Genomic DNA, 7,227 nt, shown 5'->3' on the forward strand with positions numbered 1-7,227 from the left:
TCGCGATCTTGTTTTCGACTCAGTACCTCTTTGTTTTTCATTAGACCTGTCAATCTGCTTGCTCGGCTTTGTGAGATGTTTGCATATCTTGTTGCTATTTTCTTTGCTTTTATCATTATTTCTTATTTTGTGCTTCGTTTATCGATACAACGTCTTGTGCACGGGTCAAAATGTGTGTGTCAGGGGTCAATTGGTTTGACTTGAACTTGACGTTCGTGTTTCTCACACAAAGATACACGCACTCCATGACTTTGTAAGAAGACATAACATATCGGTAGGTTTCATTTGTTTGTGATGAATTTATTGAAATAGTTTTGGTTTTTTTGTTTACTTTTGCCAGTTTGCCAGTTGGTTTTTTGGAACTTTGCAAAGGAGTGTCGTGTCGTCTGTTTAGGTCTGGGGAAACGCCAATGAAAAGAGCCGAAGATCAATCCTCAAGCGTTTCTATTGGGTTTGCTTTTGATTATCCATGTAATAGGGCTTCCTGCAACTATGGTAACCGGGGATTTATTCCCCGGGGAACATGCTTGTGAATGAAAACTTGTGAAAATGATGACAATATAAGATGTTTGATGGGTTGTTGACAGACCAGCTTTTTTTGTCGGTCCGAGGGGGAGCATATCGTCTTTTGTTTCATATTCGGCCTTGGTCAATAAATATGAAACAAAAGTCGATATGCCCCCCGAGGACCGACAAAAAAGCTGGTCTGTCAACAATCCACCATCATTTTGGTAGTGAGAAAATAAGTGCACAATCAACCCAGGGAGCCATGCTTTGAAACACGGGTTCCGTGCTGATAACCACACGAGTCCCGGTGTAACACGAAATTTTTACTCCACGAAAAATTTACTCCGGAGTAAATATTTCGTACGAAATTTTTACTCCGAGTACACTTTTCGTACGAGAAAAGAACTCCCCAAGGGACGAAAAAATTACTCCCATCACGAAATTTTTACTCCCCATTTTTTTTTTTACTTCCAGTAAAAATCTCGTACGCAAAAATGGGATGCGGGCGAAGTGATAATGCCAATAAGTGATCTCGCGCACACGAATGTCGCGCTACCCTCCTTCCACGCCTTCCACCACCAAGACTAACAGGGGACAAGGGAGTAAAAATTTCGTACACTTGGCATGGGAAGTTAAATTGCTCGTGTTGGGGTGAAGTAATTTATTCGTTATTTATTCGTCAGGGGAGTAACATTTTTGTACGAAATGTTTACTCGGAACTCACCTGTCTTGGGGAGTAATTTTCTCGTGCAATGGGGGAGTGCTTTTTTCGTAAAAGGAGTAAGTTTTTCGTACAAAATGTTTACTCCGGAGTAAAAATCTCGTGGGAGTAATTTTCTCGAGTTACACCGGTTTGATAACCACTGGCAATCAAAGCTGGCGTGTGAAAGCAACTTTCTGTGTTTTTGAGTTCATGAAATGTTGGGATGAATATGTCAGGTTTGAGGATGCACAGTTCTGTAGGTTCATCTCGGTATTCCACCCCATCGGCTTGTAAATATTAAGCTGAGTGATCGAATGTGGAAGCTACGTTTGGTCAAAGGTCACAGAAGATTTGCGTCGTGCAGCGAAGGAAAGAATCGCGATCTTGTTTCCGACTCAGTACCTCTTTGTTTTTCATTAGACCTGTTATTCTGCTTGCTCGGCTTTGTTAGATGATTGCATATCTTGTTGCTATTTTCTTTGCTTTTATTATTGTTTCTTATTTGTGCTTCGTTTATCGATACAACGTCTTGTGCACGGGTCAAAATGTGTGTGTCAGGGGTCGTTTTACTTGAACTTGACGTTCGTGTTTCTCTGAACGTCTGTGTATCGAAACACAGATACACGCACTCCATGACTGTAAGAAGACAAAACATATCGCTAGGTTTCATTTGTTTTTGATGAATGTATGACCTTTCATGAAGTAGTTTTGTTTTTTGTTTACTTTTGCCAGTTTGCCAGTTCGTTTTTGGAACTTTGCAAAGCAGTGTCGTGTCGTCTGTTTAGGTCTGGGGAAACACCAATGAAAAGAGCCGAAGATCAATCCTCGAGCGTTTCTATTGGGTTTGCTTTTGAGTATCCATGTATAACCTGCTTCCTGCAACTATGGTAACCAGGGATTTATTGCCTGGGGAACATGAGATTTATTTCCCAGGTGCTTGTGAATGAAAACTCGTGAAAATGATGACAATATATTTTCTCAGTTCTGGGATCTTTCAAAGAGAGGAGGGCGGTGTCAATGCAAATGGGAGAGAGAAAAAAACCAATCTCATCGGTCCTCAAAGCAGAACAATAATCTCTGAGGCATATGATACCTATAAATATAAGACCAATCGGCCAGGATGTATGCAGCGCACAAAATCCCCAAAGAAAACTAAATCCGCTCCCATCCGCCATATTTTTCTTTGAAATATATGCAGCTTCTCCGGAACTCTACCCTTGATACATCTAAGGCCATAAACAAGATCTACATGACCAAAATCATTCCACCTTCTTTTGAACGAAGCAGACACATCGATTTATTCATATTCTCCCCCGAAGACCTGCTTATCAGGAAGATCGAAAAGATCAATTAGGATATAGAAAGGAAAGAAAACTGTATCCGACGGGATCTATCAGTATGTGAATAGTGAAGTAAACACACACACACACACACACACACACACACACACACACACACACACACACACACACAGACACACACACACACACACACACACACACACACACACACACACACACACACACACACACACACACACACACACACACACACACACACACACACACACACACACACACACACACACACACACACACACACACACACACACACACACACACACACACACACACACACACACACACACACACACACACACACACACACACACACACACACACACACACACACACACACACACACACACACACACACACACACACACACACACACACACACACACACACACACACACACACACACACACACACACACACACACACACACACACACACACACACACACACACACACACACACACACACACACACACACACACACACACACACACACACACACACACACACACACACACACACACACACACACACACACACACACACACACACACACACACACACACACACACACACACACACACACACACACACACACACACACACACACACACACACACACACACACACACACACACACACACACACACACACACACACACACACACACACACACACACACACACACACACACACACACACACACACACACACACACACACACACACACACACACACACACACACACACACACACACACACACATACGGACGAGGAGCACCTTAGGTACCGGTCATACGCAGACGGATCTGTGTGACTTCTGTACGTACGAAATCCACATTAGGTACCGTTTGGCTATACACAGTGTGTAACCCGTACGGACGAAGGCGTTAAGTACCTGTTTCCTATACACACTGGTGGTTGTGTATAGTGTCAGTAAAGTGTGAATAGGTGAGGATGGAACTTTAACCGTCGATCACTTTACATGTATAACCTCAATTAATATGTTGCATGTTTTGCTTTTGATTTGTATGTTCCTTACTTTTTCATTTTGTTGTTTATGTTTATTTGCTTGTTTGCTTACTTGTCGATTGTTTGCTGGTTCGTTCGTTTACTTTGTTTATTTGTCATGTTGCTTTACTTGTTTATCATTTATTAGACATTTGTATTAGAAGTAAGGACCGGTTGTAAGAAAAATAAAGTTCCATCATCATTATTATCATCTCTCTCTCTCTCTCTCTCTCTCTCTCTCTCTCTCTCTCTCTCTCTCTCTCTCTCTCTCTCTCTTTCTCTCTCTCTTTTTACATTTAGTCAAGTTTTGTCTGTGCCGGTGTGCGTGCGCGTGTGTAGAGCGATTCAGAGTAAACTACTGGACCGATCTTTATGAAATTTTACATGAGAGTTCCTGGGTATGATATCCCCGGACATTTTTTTCTTTTTTAGATAAATGTCTTTGATGACGTCATATCCGGCTTTTTGTAAAAGTTGAGAGGGCACTGTCACACCCTCATTTTTTAATCAAATTGATTGAAATTTTGGCCAAGCAATCTTCGACAAAGGCCGGACTTCAGTATTGTATTTCAGCTTGGTGGCTTAAAAATTGATTAATGACTTTGGTCATTAAAAATCTGAAAATTGTAATTAATTTTTTTTTTATAAAACGATCGAAATTTACATTCATCTTATTCTTCATTATTTTCTGATTCCAAAAACATATAAATATGTTGTATTCGGATTAAAAACAAGCTCTCAAAATTAAAAATATAAAAATTATGATCAAAATCAAATTTCCGAAATCGATTAAAAAACAATTTCATCTTATTCCTTGTCGGTTCCTGATTCCAAATCATATAGATATGATATGTTTGGATTAAAAACACGCTCATAAAGATAAAACGAAGAGAGGTACAGAAAAGCGTGCTATGCAGCACAGCGAAACCACCACCGCGCTAAACAGTCTCGTCAGTTTCACTGCGTTTTGCGCGATCGGCGGACTACGGTCACTGTAAAAAAATGCAGTGCGTTCTGTGAGTTCCACAGCTTGACTAAATGTAGTAATTTCGCCTCAAGAGACTTGGTTTTTTTTTGTTTTTTTTTTAAATTGGAGAAAACCTGTTTCTTTTTTTTTTTTTCTCTTTTTTTGTGGTTTGCATGGTTGTTTATACAAAAAGCACTTGAGGAGCCATACATGGTTACTTTTTTTTCTCCTTTTTTTTTCCTTATTCTCGTCCATCCGCTCTCTCCCACCCCCCTCATAATATTCACAAACGTCATATATCACTTCACCTCATCTCGACTTATACATTACTCACATACTTCCAATGTACATCATTTTCCAATATACTATTCAAATCGTATCTATCACCATACTTATATTTACTAATACACATTTTTGCAATCAAAATAATGTGATTACGTACCTTATTATTTTGGCATATATTACTAGGTTGATAACCAAACAAGACATCGTGTTCTGAGAGGTGCACATTTGATCCTGTATTTCTAAAAATATAATGGACAACATTTTCCCAAAAGCTCGTCAACTTCTCACATTGCCCAAAAAAGTGTTCAACATAATCAATGTGTTTACAAAATGTACATAATTTTGTTTCTCTAATTTTCATTTTTTTTAATAATATATTCGTGGGATAAATATTATGCAATATTTTCCATTGTAACAATCGCAATCTTTCTTCTTTTGTACATTTGCTTGCTAACAGCCAATAATTGTGATCTAGTTTAACCTGATATTTATGTAACCAAAATGTAACAGCGCAAGGCTCGCTCGCTTGGGACTGGACTATCAGCATGCGAAACTTTCTCGCGGAGGGGTTAATGATCACAGGGTTCCGTGTGTCAAGGTCATTATTGTGTTCGCCTGCTCGCGGGCTGGCTGTGTTTTTGCGAAGTGCAAGCGCTCGCACAGCAGTCTTTGCGCCGTACTACAAAAATCTAGAGGGACTGTATCCTATCTTTGTGCACAGCTGGTTAAAAGGAATCATATCTCCGTTAACCCAAATATCTTTCACCGTATCTAAGTGCGCTTCTATCCATTTTTTTTTAAATATAAGCTTTTATTTTTATAAACCACTTTTATATTGTTCCACAAACATTGATCGCCAAAGCGATCTTCTCTCTCATAAATCAATGCTTTATTATGGATTCATTTTAAGAGAACTTCTGTCCAAAAGTTTGATCGAATGCATTCAATACCTTGGAACAGTTTTAGTGGTGTTGTGGCTTTAAAACAAAGTAAATTTCTTCCCAATACCTGATAAAGACTTAATGGAATCGTTGTCCACGGTTCATGTTTTTGTTGTTGAAGTTTTGCTGCCCATGTGAGTAAAAAAGAAGTCTGCATATCGTGGACGTTTATCATGTTAATACCACCTTCTTCCACCACATTACACAATACATTTCGGCTTTTGTGTTTGAATACTTCCTTTTCCAGAGAAACCTGAACAAAATAGTATTCAACTTATCGAGAACTTTAACAGGGGCAAGAAGCGCCTGCATAACGTAAACAAATTGTGAAACTAAGAAGGACTTAATAATACATAATTTGCCGCTTAAACTTAAATTTCTTCTTGACTATCTGCAAATGATTTGTTCAACTTTTTCAAGTCTTTTGGACCAATTTTCCATAATTTCAGAGGCCGGGATGTCCTTTTTAAAACTGACTAATTCCCATGATTTTAACCTGGGTATTCCATTTAATATCGCAATATTTCTCTTGACAGTTTATACGCGATCCCAACCACATTGCTTCCGTTTTACTTTTATTTAATTTTAAGCGAGATATATTGGAGAAATCATCAATGATTTTCAAAACCGTTTCCATGTCGTTTTTATCTTGAAGTAAAACAGTTATGTCATCGGCGTACATAGCCATTTTCAAGATACGCGATGTTTGTTCTGCAAAACCTACATCTGGTAAGGCAAATCCTTTAATATTGGGGTGACTTCGGATTTTGATTGCTAATAATTCTACAGCAAGCACGAAGGCCAAAGGTGAGAGGGGACATCCCTGACGGATTCCGGAATTCACACTTATTTCTTCCGAAATCCAACCCATATAATTTATGCAGCTCGTGGTGTTTGTCATTAAAACTGTAATCCATTTAACAAATTTTTCGCCAAAACCAATTTTTTTTAAAGGACCAGACCACATAGTCTTTTCAGATGGAATCGTAGGCTCGGGCGTAGTCAAGCGCAAGTAATATATTACCTGCTTGATTTCTTTCATTAGCGTAATTAATGAAATCATCAATTAATCTAATCAAGTTACTTGCCTTTCTTCCCTTAATAAATCCTGTCTGATCTTCTGGCACGAGGTCAGAAATAACACCAGATAAGCGCTGCGATAAACATTTTGCCAGCATTTTATAATCTGTATTGGTTACAGATATAGGGTCTCCAATTCTTAAGGCTATCTCTCGGCAAATCTTTACCCTTATGGATCAACGTGATAACTGCTCTTTTCTGAGTATCTGACAATTCACCGACTCTAAATGCACTTTGAAGGGAATTAACCACCATCATTTTTACTTTAGGCCAAAAAAAATTCATGAAACTTGTAGTCAATCCGTCTAAACCTGGTGACGAACCATTTTTTAATAAAGACAGCGCCCTGCCGATTTCTAACACGGTATTGGGTTG

This window comes from Littorina saxatilis, linkage group LG1, assembly GCF_037325665.1.
Source record: "Littorina saxatilis isolate snail1 linkage group LG1, US_GU_Lsax_2.0, whole genome shotgun sequence".
NCBI classification, from domain to species: domain Eukaryota; kingdom Metazoa; phylum Mollusca; class Gastropoda; order Littorinimorpha; family Littorinidae; genus Littorina; species Littorina saxatilis.